The 13,690-nt window shown below is 46.0% G+C and overlaps 1 protein-coding gene across 7 annotated transcripts in view; it reads right to left on the bottom strand.

Moving 5' to 3' along the window:
• TAOK3 (TAO kinase 3) overlaps positions 1 to 13,690 on the bottom strand; it is an 81,965-nt gene that overhangs the window by 59,013 nt on the left and 9,262 nt on the right. The window contains exons 2-3 of one of the 7 annotated variants that reach the window (XM_084538724.1): positions 13,484 to 13,680; positions 13,264 to 13,364 (exon numbers count right to left, since the gene is read on the bottom strand). The exons of 4 other annotated variants lie outside the window; for them this stretch is intronic. The gene's annotated coding sequence lies outside the window, so the exon portion shown is untranslated. Of the gene's footprint in view, positions 1 to 9,707; positions 9,843 to 13,263; positions 13,681 to 13,690 lie in introns of those variants that run through there. 2 more of the 7 variants (XM_084538722.1, XM_084538726.1) reach the window with 2 other exon arrangements.

Genomic DNA, 13,690 nt, shown 5'->3' with positions numbered 1-13,690 from the left:
AAAACTTACCTTGTAACCCAACTGAATTATATGCCCATCCCTGCCTAATGCTGCTTTGGATACCTCCAGCTGAATCCAGCAAGGCATGAGAAGCACCTAGGACTTTCACACAGAAATTTATCTGCATTTTGTGAATCGCTCCGAGCAGCCTCCCTCCCCATTATACCAGCACAGCCACTCGTACAACTCCACACCACTGCATCCATCAACATGTGTCAAATTTAGGCAACCTGTTTATCCAAATGCAGGGTGTTACGCACCTCATCCTGAAGCCTACGCACAGTTTTCTCTCCATGAGCAGGTTCCTGCCTGGTTATTGAACGCTCTGGCAGCTCCCCAGTAGCGTTACAGCACACTTTGTTTTCCTGTCATTAGCATACAGTTACCACCTTTTTGCTAATTCAATTTACTTAACTAGTAAGCTAAGAAAATAATGGTGTCGTTAATATGTTAGAATATAAGGCTTAAGGATATGTTAGTTCTTTCAAAGCCACTGAAGACAGAAATCCTGTGTTCTCACTCAGACTTGAGAGAAAGCGAGCAAAGCCCACACTGAATGGCATCGGCTTTCAGCCTGTGGTACAACCAGCAATGATGAATGGCTCCAACCAGGCAGGAGAGCATGGTGCAGATTACACATGCCACCAAAGAAAGAAAAAAAAAACTCAATATATTGTCAACCGTATCAATTACAAGTTCCAGAATAAAACTGAAAAAAATTCAACTCTAGAAGACGGCTGCACTCAAGTGCTTTGCTTTAGCGAACAAAAATCCTGAGTTAACACTGAAATTACGTCTTACCATATCACACCATCATTGCTATTATGTAAGGACATACAGCACCTTTAAGACTTGAATTTCGATACCTTCATAACAGATAGAGCCAGGTCTGTGATTTTAGCCTTAACTCCTATTTTCTTGGGATTTATCAGGTCAAAACTGGCCCTTAGCGCTAGTTTAATGCGGATTTTTGACCTTTAGCAGCTTTAACTGAAACAAAAAAAAGTCTAAATGAGAACTGGAGGGGAAAACCATCTGCATCAGGAGGCACTGGAGTCTGATGCTGAAGCTGAATGTGCCGCAGGTCAGCTCACAACCTGCCCCAGGCCAGCACAGGCTTGGCTCCAGCCAGAGGGGCCCAGCAGCAGCAGGCAGGGAAGAGGAGCTGTCACCTGGACCAGCGCATGCAGGGCGCCAAGCACCTTGCCTCAACGTACCCACCTTTTGTTTTTAAGCATTGCAGTCACAAAGTCAACGTATAGGTTGTATAGGTTCAGCTGACATTAATCCTCATTTTATATAAGTTATGCTTACATTTTTTTCCCCTTGAAATTCAAAATGTGAATTTCCTTAGCACATCCCTTAATGTCTCAGAACGTTAAGCTGCCCTGCTGATCACATCAGCAGGCTTTTAGCAAGAACAGGGAGCGCATCTGCGTGCTGCAATTCCCAGTAATGGCAAACCCATGTCCCAGAGACACCAAGGATATTGATAAATCAGCAGCAAATCTGCAGCTGAATTCTCTGGTCGCTGAGCGACCTGACGGAAACATCTGAAAACCTCCACAGCCTACAGCAGAAAGGTGTTGGGAGGGGAGAGTCAGAAGATATCAAGTGCTGGCGCAACTTGTACGGGAAGTGCCTAAATCTCAGATTATTTCCTGCCTGCATAGAAGTGAAAGGTGTCAGGATTTGGGAAGGCGGCCACAGGGACAAAGGCGCACTGGTAACGGCGTGGCAGCGATGCGACTTCCTGCTGTAGGAGGGAACAGATCAGTTCAGGTCAGACAAATAAGAAATATTACACGAAGGATATCAAAGAAAATGAATTTGGGAATAGCTGTGTTTTGGTGTAAGCAGTAAGCAAGGAACTGCAGCCCATGCTGGCAGGCACACGTCCCAGTGCCTGAGCAGCCACAAAATTCAGGCTTCATGGCGAGCACTACACAGGGACCGCTTAGAGACTGCTGTAAAATATAATTATTTTTGCTCTAATGATAATTTACCACTGTGATATGTCACCAAAATAGCTGTTTAGTTGATTGGGATTTTTGAGAAGGCATCTAGAGCAATGACAGACGTGTTTATTAAATTTAGCAAAGCACAGGTTTCGGTCACTTACAGACAACTCTCCCTCATGGCAGAGGTGATGAAATTATGTCAAAACCACAGCCAGGACCATCTTGACTGGCTCAGACTTGAGAAGTCTGAGCAGAACAGAAGCAGAACAGCGACTGATGAAATGAGCACGTTCTAAAAGCAGGGTTGTTCCAGTAGTAGTAATATTTTCAGCTCCTCGCACACGCTGCTGAATTTTAAATTACGTGTAACCACAGAGGAAAAAGACCTGGGGGTTGGCACAGAGCGCTCTACAAAAACATCTGCTCAGTGCACAGAGGCAGTCGAAAAGGCAAATGGAGCATCAGGACGCATGAATACAACGACAGAGCTATGCCAGAAGGACTAATGTCACAGCAGAAATGAAGGAACAAAGATATGGCATTGCCCAAACACAGTACCCCACATCAGCTACAGGAAGAAAGCAGCAGAAATAAAGCAGGAAAGGAAAGCACCAGACGTAGGGAAGGGCATCGACATGAAGGTGTTCTGAAAATAAAGCCAGCTTACACAGGGGATAAATATGGGATAATGATGCATTAAACGAAATAGGGAAACAGGAGAGCTGTTCTTCCTTCTGCCCTCTGAGAAGAGCTGGAGCAGTGGAACATACCCAAAAGGTAACAAGCTTCAGCTCAAAACTTCAACTGCAAAATCAGATAGAAATAAAAAATGTGGGGTTTTATATTAAATATAAAAAAACCCTTCTCATTTAGTGAACTCGGTAATTTGTTAATATCAAATGCAAGGCTGACCCGAATTAAAAGCTCAGACAATTACAGTGGAAGACAGAACACTTCCACCTCAGTCCTAAAGCAACCTGGGACTGCCTGAGGTATTTATTGCTCCTGATAAGAAGCGATCCTTGCCAAATACTGCAGCTCTATTGCACCTTACTTCAGCGCACTCCAACAACGCCAACAGTGACCAACAGATGAAGACAGGAAATAGGTCCAGAGTCTTTTTCCTCATTTCTGTGATAAATGCCTGGGGTGACACCTTTTACTTACTTAAAAGAAAAGGAAAAACCACTTTATCCTTCTGCAGTTTTGTTCTCAACTAACACACAAATTCCTTCTACAGCTCCTTGGAACTGTCCAGCTTATTCCGAGGATACTCCGGGAATACCGGTTATTCCTTGAAGTTTGGTCGCTATGGATAATACACCAAAATACCTCAAAATATGGAGCCAGGTCACAGCGTGTGACCCAGCAGCCCACAAATGCTGCAGTTCGTGAGGCTGCAGCTCAGCACTGGTCCTTGCTGGTCCCCACCAGCAAACAGTTGCCTGTGACCATCACCAATGCTAAGACCTCAAAATCAAAACCTCGAATGCTTGAAATCTTACCACTTGCATCCCTGAGCCTCGCTGCAGTGTGCCAGGTTCCTCCTCTCTCGATAAGGGCACACAGCAAGGTCCCTGAGCCTGCAGACCAGATTGAGCCCTGCCATCCTTGCGTGTTAAAAGGCAGCAGCGGGAGCAGCTATGGCTTAGGGATTTCAAGAGGCACGTCCAGGCATCGCTTGTCCACTTAAAGCTCTGTTTATTTGGATGATTTGGATATTTAGATTGCATTGCTGCAAGTTAACATTAGTGTGTGAGCAGGGCCTCAGTTATGCACTTGTTCGTATCCTCTGCTGTAACGAGGTTTTCTCTGGGAGGGGCACCAAAATAAAGAGACCAAGGCCACCAGATACAGGGAGCATCGTTACATATCTCTATGCTACAGAGCTTGATTTCAACAGAAACCCCCCATTTTCTACTCAGAAACCCTCCACTACACTTTTCTGCAAACCCTGGCTCGGCAGCAGCAGCACAACAGCGATTTGTGAAGGCTGCAGTGTAACTCCAGTATCAGAGCAATCTGAAATCTCCTGCCATTAAGGCATTAAACTTCTCGAGGAAACCAAGATGGGCTTTTCGCTGAATAAAGCATCTAAAGCTCATTCATTGATACGATCTTGATACCCTACTTGTTACCTTTTTAACCAGGCAAAAAAAAGCCTAAATGGAGATTAAATAATACATGAGGTTTTTATCTAAAGCTTAACTGTTCCAGTAAAGCTTTCATCACTAGCATCTTCTCTGCCAGAAGTATTTTCCCCTGCAGGCAACGTTGTTGGACTTAAATCAGAAAAAGTCATTCATTTCTGTCAGCCTGTTCCAGTTCTGCTTTCTACTCAGACAGACCAAAGTCATTTTCCTATCATGAGCGCTGATTAAAAGCTGCTCTTTTACCACTTTTCATTTGTTTCTCTGTTCACGTAACCTAATAACGACCCACAAGCCAGACCTACACCTGTTTGGGTATGGAGAACTTTGTCTGATTTCAGCTGTTCGAGATGCGGGGAGCTTCTAAGACATCCACCACAGCACATCCTTCATGAGATTAAGATAAATCTTCAGAAACAATCCAATTTTTTCCATCCAGGGAGATTTTTGCAATCACTTAGGCAACCTTTCCTACCCTGTGATTACAGGGTCCCTTCCGCTTAATCTTTTACCATTAAAAAATCAGACATTGGGGAAGAACGCACATGTTGGGGAGGATCAGCAGGGACAGGAGGGGTTTATGGCTGTTTTGGTTTTAACATATGTTTGTTGAGCATGTTTTCAGTACATGAAAGCCACCTACTGATGAAGGATATCACACAACCTTACCGCAGCAGCAGAAGCACTGAACGTGCCGTGCCCACCAGACACAGGTTTTGTGCTGCCTGATGGTGGTATGGGTTGCACTGAAGGCATTTATTTGTGCAGGCAAAGGTCAGTGTTGATGGGAAAAGACTCATTTTAGGCTGCATAACAGCCTCATGCACAAGGAAGATGCTCGTTTCCCAGAGACAGGTTCTCTGCGCTTGACCTTTGAGATAATATGGTTTTGCAGGTGAGAAATGTAGCTGTTACGCCTGGTGGGGAACATTTTCATGACGACTTTACCAAGCTTATCCAGACTCACACCACAGAAATGCACTTTTTTGGAGGGGTTTACACTTAGCAATGCCGTTCCTTTCTTTTTTGGACTGGAACAGTTTGTACGCATTGGCAAGGCAGTTCACGTGAAGGACTCCATGCACACGCCTGCCAATTCCTGTGCTGAGCACAGTCCATCTCTAAACAGCCCAATCAATGGGATATTTTTGAAGAGAGAGAACAGCCACAAACTTACTCAACTCAAACACTCGTGTGCCCTTTTCCTCCCTACTCCCCGAAGCAAAACTCCTGCCTGCCTCCCTCTGCCAGCTTCGGAAAGCTTCCCTTTTTATGACATGTTCTGTTCGAGAGCCTTAAACATTAATTAAGCCCAACAGTCTTCAGAGATGTTAGCGCAGCTATAAAAAGGTTCCTGAATGGAGTGGCTACTGAAGGAACTGGCATCTGATCAAATTTTTAAGAGTTACGCTGCCTGCTTTATGAATAAATCACGGAATTATCGGTTTCTGAAAGTCTCCAGCACTGTTTTAGCTCTTGGTGCCTCATCTACATATTAATAGCCCTATTTTGTGGATTCAGTATCTCAGGCATTGTGAACCTAAGGCGACACCAGCAGCAGAACTATGAGAGAATCCAACTCCGTACCTTAGCCAAGAGATTACACTTCTTCAGGCAAGTTTTGTATGTATTTGGGAAGAAACCAAAAGCTGAATACAGTTTCAAAATTAGGAAAGAAAAACAGGGAAGGTTTCTCAGACCTAGTGAGGACTAACACTGGAGCCAATCCGTGGTGACAGCAGGGTGAAAATGAAACCTCAGAGCAGAAACTCTTCCAGAGTAGTGCTAATGATCGGAAATGGGACAAAGCAACCTTTACAAAGACTTCCCTTTAGGATCCTCATTTAAAAGAGACGGACAGTAATGGTGTGTAATCATTAACATTACCCCCAAGATAGCTTCGAGTCCCCACCACTCAATTCACGGAGGCTCCAGGGACTGCCAGAACCGGAGCAGGTAGCATCTGCTGCTGCCACCACGAGTCATGGTCAGAAATTCCCCCTGATTTTCTAGGAAGCAGTCAGGCAGCCAAGGACTGGAGCAGCGATCCCGGTGTGCACACACCCACGCCCATCAGAAGTATCTCCTATCAATAAACGCACGTTGTATTTGACATGCTGCGGATTTAATAGGAGATTGCAATTAGAAAAATTACTTTGGGAAAATATTTGTCGAGTTTAGTTTGCATGCAGCATAAATTCTGGCACAATACATTAAGGACAGAAGAGACTGGAAGAAAGAAACTCATTTAAATTAATTAATTTGTGGACATTTTGAGGGAGGAAAGTAAATGTCCAGCACAACTTCAGTGCCCCGTAGCACTTGCTTGTGTCAAGTGTTGCATTATGAATTGTATAATCTCCTGCCAAGCCTGTCCTTCCCCAAACTTTAAATAATCTCAGCTCACCACCCCCAGCTCCACTCTTACATGAAGCTAGGGCAGACCAAACGCCCTTTCACCTTCTGATTTCTCCCAAGCACTGTGCTAGAAATGCCTCATTTTCCATACACCACCCTCTCTGACCTGCAGGGCATCCCGGTGGCTTCACATCCACCCTGCTGACAGCGAGATCCCTCACACTGCCAGGCACCATCCTCTTCCTCTCCCTGATGCCAGGGCCCCAAAAACCTCTCTGAGGACAAATTCAGAGCAGCAGCCGCCTCCAGGCTGGCCTCGGGAGCAAGCCCCCATCTGCCCTTGGCTTAAAAGCACCCCGGGTACACTCACCTCCCTTACTGCCCTAACAGACCATCACCATCTCACACGTTTCTAGAGAAGAACGAGGACTGCAATGAGCAAAACCTAAGTTCACCTGGGCTCTCGGTCTGAGACCGGTCAGTCGGAACCATGCAGATTTCAGAAGCTCCAATTACAGGATGACCTTCTAACGAAGGAATGCAACTTGGCCATCCACGTAGGATTAATTTCAACTCATAGATACTAAACAGACAAGTCCTTTGCTGGCCACGAATTCAAGACCAAGCCAAGCTTTCATGAAGTTATTCCGTATGGTTTTGACCATTTTGACATTTTCACTCCGTGGTCAACTCTACAGCTGCGAGGAAGCAGGGAGGCCGTCAGACTTCCACAAGGATTCACACACTCTTGGAGCACAGGCTGTGTACTTCGAGCTAAGATACATTTTTGGTTGTCTTCTAATCTGATAATGAGAACTCAAACATTTGTGCGCAAGGAGCACACTAATAACACTTCCAGATAAGCCCTCGGGCTGCTCTAATTACCGAGCTGTAGTAGTCTCACCTTCAGAGAGCACCAGATAGCCTTCTTGAGTTACCAGGACTCCGATAAAAATCCAGCAGGACAAAGGAGAAATTCCACCTCACTTTTGAGCACCTCAAAGTTACATCCTCACCTGTCAATGCAGGGAACTTGTGTTTATTTGCATCCACCAGCACCAAGAAAAACCAGCAACGCCCCAACCCATCCAGCTGAACTACATGGAAGGATGTTTGCTGGCAGGAGACAAGATGGATTTATCCAGAATTAATTTCTGGGCTCGCACGTGCACCCTGTACGACCACAGCACAGCAGATGGCTCCCCCAAACCAGGACGCTTCCTGTAAGATGGGAACCTATTTCCCCCTCCCTCATTACCTGCAATACCTGTATCATCTGTGAACCTGTCTGAGCAGGACCTAAAAATGCACATTTCTAAATAGCTTAGCTGAACGCAGCACTACAGCTGGATAGCTTTTAATGCTGATGCAATAAATTAGCAGGAGCACATCAACAAGGACAAAGATAAGTACTACCAGTACTTGGCTGCTGACGAGTGCTTAATTATGCCAGCAGCAGCATATCAAAGCTAGGTATAAGAAGAAGAAGTTCAAAAAAAATCTTGCACACCATTATAAACGCTGCTTGTTCTGAAATCAGTGCTACAAGCAAGGGTCTCGGGTGACAGAGCTGCCTGCAACACACGTGCCCCCCTCAGTACCCACAGAACCCCCTTGCCAGCACCAGGTGCAGCCTAACATGACTTTTTTTAGCTGTTACATTTTCCTTAATAGATCTCTGATCAGGGGATTTTCAGGTAACACTTGACTTCAAGCAGCTGGAGTCCTGCACAAACCTTTTCAGTGAACGAGGGGTTTGTGCCAGACCACCACGACTGGTGGCAGCAAAGGCACGGACCTGCAGCGCAGCGACCCACGGCTGGGTTCAATCCCAAAAGCAGATCCAAAATGTGTCAGAGTACGCCAACATCCCCAGGATCGCCCTTCTAGCTGCAGTCAGTGCTACCATAGACTAGATGAAGATACAAAACCTGAATATTGCAACTCTGCTACCTCTGTAAATCCACCCAAATCCCAGGTCCCTCCTGCTTCCCAAAAACCCAAACACAAATTCTCGGAAGCAACAGGGTAGAGTGTTGGGTGGGGAAGGACTCAGCAGCCTGGGCACACAAAGGTAGAAGTCTGCCCTCGCACATTTGAAGTTACACTACAGGGAAAAAAAGAAAAAAAAAAAGGAAAAAAACAGAAAAAACACATTCTTGTTAAACAGATTTGTGAGAGCCCGAAGAAAAGCGAGCAGGTAGCTGTTACAGGAAACACACTCAGCAAGAAGGCCATCACGTGTCTGTGTTTCACCTTTCTAGTAAAGTGACAGCTGCGCAAAAAAACTGTGCTAAAATAAGTGTGCATCATGGAAACACAATTATGTATGTGTTATGTGAAGTCTGCCTGCAACAATGCCTTATTTTCCTCTTTAGAGAGAATAAAATGTCTTGTTAAAAGCTTAACTCCTTTTACGGAGAGGAGTACACCAGGAGAAGGGAATTGATTTTCCAGAACTGACAAGGTTTAGGATTCAGAAGCATCTCCAAGGTCTGCTGGGCACGTGATGCCAAGCACCACCACCAGTTCCACCTGGAGAACATCTGCAGGATACACGCAATGCCCTGGTAGCCTCAATTCTCAGTCGACAGCGCTCTCAAAGCACAGCATCCCTGAGGTGCCCTTACAGGGTGCAGGAGGAGCTCAGCCGTTCTCCATAGGGCACAGAGCACCCGTAAGTCCAAGCTAAATTGCTGAATTTCTAACAGGCATTGGGAATCTCAGATTGCAGCTCTACATTTACCTGCTGTGGATGAAAAGAGGATCCAAAGATACCTGTGCTGGTGTTGGATCAATACGCAGGTTTAGACTGGTCTTTGGCACAGCGTGATTTAACAGTGCTGCTGCTACACACACAGAGAACACAAATGAAGTGGTTCTTAAAGAAAAAAGTAATTTGCATAAATCTCTGGCTTTAAAGCCCGCCAGCTCTCAGCACTGCACATCATTCACTCCTCTGGTCAACAGCTGAGGACAAGCGCTGAGTTTTTAACCCAGGGTTTCAAAACCATCCCATGTACACTGCTGCTATCCGAGGGCCTCTCAGGGAGACCAGACCACTTCCCCGGCACATACAGAACAACCCTGCAGGCAATTATCCCACAGCCTGCCACGTGCACACCTACTAACCAGCTACTAGGCTGTAAATACAGCAGTGATGTTTATGCCAGCAGAGCGTGAAATAGGCAGGATCAAACTTAAAACTAACACACGAGCCGAGCAGAGGAAGCCCCACCTCTACAGGAGAGCAGAACCCTTGGAGCATTTTGTCATCAGCGATGGGCCAATACCCTCGAAGCACTGAGGGAAGTACAAGCAGGGAGCCTGTTTCATGTCTGAGCCATTCAGATATTTAACCATTTATTTAATTTCTATAATTGCAGCAGGTCTGCAGCCCTTTCAGGCACGAGTTCAACCCAAAGACTAAGGGCAAAAGGACCCAAGTGCAGCCCTCCGAGCACCCCAACGCCTCTATCAGCCACCGCCAGAAGAGGCTGGCCTTACTGGGAGCGCGCGATAAGCCAACAGCCAAAACAAACACAAAACGCCCCGCGGATCTCAAAGAGCAACAGGTCGGCTGCTGAACAAACCTGCTAGATGTTAAAGGCTATGCAGGAACCAGCGTCCTTCGCGGGGCTGTCCTATCTTCCCCAACGGGGACAGGGAGCACACGCACTGCCAGGGCAAGGAACAGGATGAGCAGCACAGAGAGCTGCACCAAATTCAGTCCCAGCACATTTTTGACTGCCAATCGAAACGTAACGACTAAAATTAATTGCCAGCCAGCAGCCTTCTGATGCTTCAAACTTAGGATTTTGCTGTGCAATATGTTTTAATATCTGTTTTCTGGCACCCAGTTTTGGGGCTTTAGGATGTGTGTTTAAGTCAGTCCCAACACAAAGAGCAAAGCTTCTGATTACCTGCTGTAGCTACACACTCCAGCAAACTAAACCGGTGACCTTACACTTGGATTCAAGATTTCCATTTGAATCACCAGAGGTTTCTTGATTCAATTCTCTAAATGCATCATTTGGCACATGATTTAGGAGGGAGGATAAAACATGAAAGCTGAAAACAGTGCCTTGATTGCTATACAACGGTTCTGGAAAAGCCTCAAGGAGTTTAGCCACCATTATATATACACGTACACACCTCTGCTTTTACTTCCCAGAAATGTCATTTACCTCCTGCACTTCCATTCAGAGTTGGCTTATACAACCAAAACCTGAAAGCATTTATCTTTCTTACTCAGACACCAAAGATCTCAATGCTGCTTCTTAAGCAAAAAAAAGTGAAAGACCCATCACAAACAGGTAGCCAGGGCATTACCACGGGCTCAGTGAATGAACTGGTCTTGACGGAAAAGAAAAAGATAGCAAGAGCAGCAGATCCTTCAAGATCAACATGAAAGGAGATGTTGTAATAGAGGGAAAAACTCATAGCCAGGATACACCCATTCTGTTGACAGAGGAAACCGTGCTCTGATTAGAAGCCTTCAGACATTCCCAGCCAATCTGAGTCAGCATGAGACAGTTTGAAGCTGTATAAAAATCATTTCAAAACACATGGTTTGAAAGTAAATGGGGACAGAGACTGCTTGGTGCCCCATCAGGGCAGCATTCCCCTGTCATGTCAGCACCACTGCGTACTGAATTTTACCAGGAGCCATCACTACCTCTGCTCCTCCACTTCCAGAGTTATTGCAGGACACAGAAAGCTTCTCCTCTGTTCTGACCATCGCTGTTTCGGAGCTGTAGTGACAGGGCAGCAGACAGAGGCAGTGCAAATGATGCTTATTAGTCTGCGTGATGAGAGGTGATGGTTTCACAGCTATTCCTCATGGAAGGCAGCAGCACAATCCCTGCTGGTAGCAGCCAAGCTGCAAAACAAGGGCCAGCCAGGATCCCCCTTGTTCAGAGAACTTGGTATTTTTACCAGGGCATTTTAAGAGCAGCAACCCTGAGACCAGACAGTTGGAATGTTTTCTTCCATCAGTGTTCTGATAGCACACAGAACTTTCAGAGGGCGGATATTTTAGGCCAGTGCAGTCAAACAGACTGATCCCGGGCAGGAAAGCTCACCCACTGTGGCAAAAGCAACATAGGAAGGGGGAATTTATTCATACATTACGCGGAACAGCCTAAAATGGAAACATCCCATATGTCTGCTTTCAGGCCAGGATGAGCAACCAAAAAGAATCACTATCACAGTGAGTGACTGGAAAATACACCGATGGAAACTGATGGTATCTTCTGCTCTCCTTCCTCCCCATGAAGAAGTCCTTGCAACCACATTGTTGCAGGGTTTTGCAAGAAGGAAGCAAAATCTAATCCATTATTTTTACTTTTTTCCTTCAGTGAAGCTTCTGTGTTTTTCCAGCTCCTGAGGCCGATCTGTAAGGTCTCATCTTTCCTCACAGCCCCTACTGTGCTCGTGTCCTTTAGCTCTAGATGTACAACTGCAAAAAAATCACCAGCAGATAGAAATACTTGCAAAACACATCACACCCAGTCCTGCATAAAGACTTAAAGGTTTAATGAATAAAACTGGGGTGATGAAGCCATTGGCTTAGTGCATTTTGCTATAAAACAATTCTCCAAAACGAACTGATGGCTTTACCAAACTGTCTGATAAAGAGATTCACATTCACAATGAGATAGCTAGCAGCTAAAAATAACCAGCCAGCTGCAATTCCCACCTTATGTGGCTAGGCAGAAGTGCTTCGTTCTCCCCCTCCCCAGGCGCACACATGCTCACTTCCTTCTTCATTGCAACATCAGAAGCTGAACTGGATGCTACCAAGCCACAAAGTCCTGCCCAGAATTTAAAGTCACGCCCCAGTAATTACATAAAATGAGCTCTTCGTACAAATGGTTCAAAAATCAATTTACTCCAGCATTGCTTTTAATTCCAGAATATTTTGACTGGTCACAGAACAGAAAAGCAGTTTTCATTTCGGAGGCTTGCTCCCTCCCCTTGGATGTCTCATTAAAAAAACAAAACAGAAAATAACCAAAGCACATTCATTTAGCTTGCTGCTCTACCAACACAGGGATCAAACTCCTAATGTGCTACCTTTTCAAGAACACAGTGTTTAGGTGTATTTGGTCTTCACATTTTGTGCATAAAACAAAGAGGGAGGGTAGCAAGTGAGGGAGTAAGAAAACAAAGTAAACCTAGGATAATGCAAAAGTAAAATTCAGTTGTGCAGGAGACATGCCACTCTCAAAAGGAGGTTTTAGATAGCAAAGTATAAAAGAAGTAAAAGCTCTCCAAAATCGTTGCCAACTTCTGGCACAAAGGCAATGTGTTCTTCTGCCCTGCCCTCTAAACAAAGAGGTGGCACATACACCTTTATGAACAGAAAAATCCCTCCACGTTGTGCAGCTTGCCCCCCGAGAAGAGGAGGCAGGAGAACTCACCTGTAACAGCTACTGACCCAGTGCCCTGACAGCCACAAGCAGACCTTATAGCCCCCCTCGGACCAGGGGCGGCTCTGTGTGACAGAGCTCAGCACCCACACGTGGCTGAACGCCATTCATCAGCCTTGAAATAACCACCTGAGGGCAAAGCCTGGGTTTAAATACCTACTTTTCATTTTAAACCAACTCGGTGTGAGCTTTGCAACAGCTTTCTTAAATTATGCTGGGCGGGGGGTACATTCTGCCCCGCATCCCCCCTTGTGGACTAAAAGCACCAGCGAACACTTGCGGCTGGGTGACGTTAGCAGTCAGCACTAGGAAGTTCCTCCTGCCAGGCAGACAAGTCGAGAACAATAACTTCATGCTCACCATCCCACCAGCTCCTACATGGCTTTTCAGGTGCAGGAACGCAAAAACCTCGAGGGAGATTCCTCCAGATGCTCGGCCTTCAACCCAATTCTGCAGGAGTCCTGGATTGACAAACGGCGGCACGAACTGAGCCGTCCTTTTTGTTTAAGGCAACTGGGAAGACAGAGATCATAAATACGAAAGTTCTTCCACTTCCTCTCTGTGCACCCTCGAGACTCACCCACAGCTTCACTGACAACAGCTGCAAACGCCCTGTGGAAGGGGAGGCCCTGCCTCCAGGAGCCCGGCGGCCTTCAGGGGAGAGGTTTCACGCTGCACGCAGCCGCCGCAAGTTCCCTGGAAGGCTCCGAGAGCCAGGTGGGCTGAGCAGTGCTCAGAAAGGTTTCTCTTGTGCTGTACTGCTTACTAAGCACCTGCCTAAAATAAA

Source organism: Aythya ferina (genome assembly GCF_964211825.1).
Source record: "Aythya ferina genome assembly, chromosome: 17".
Lineage (NCBI taxonomy): Eukaryota > Metazoa > Chordata > Aves > Anseriformes > Anatidae > Aythya > Aythya ferina.
The sequence above is the reverse complement of the archived record's forward strand: the minus strand, read 5'-3'. Positions and strand labels throughout refer to the sequence as shown.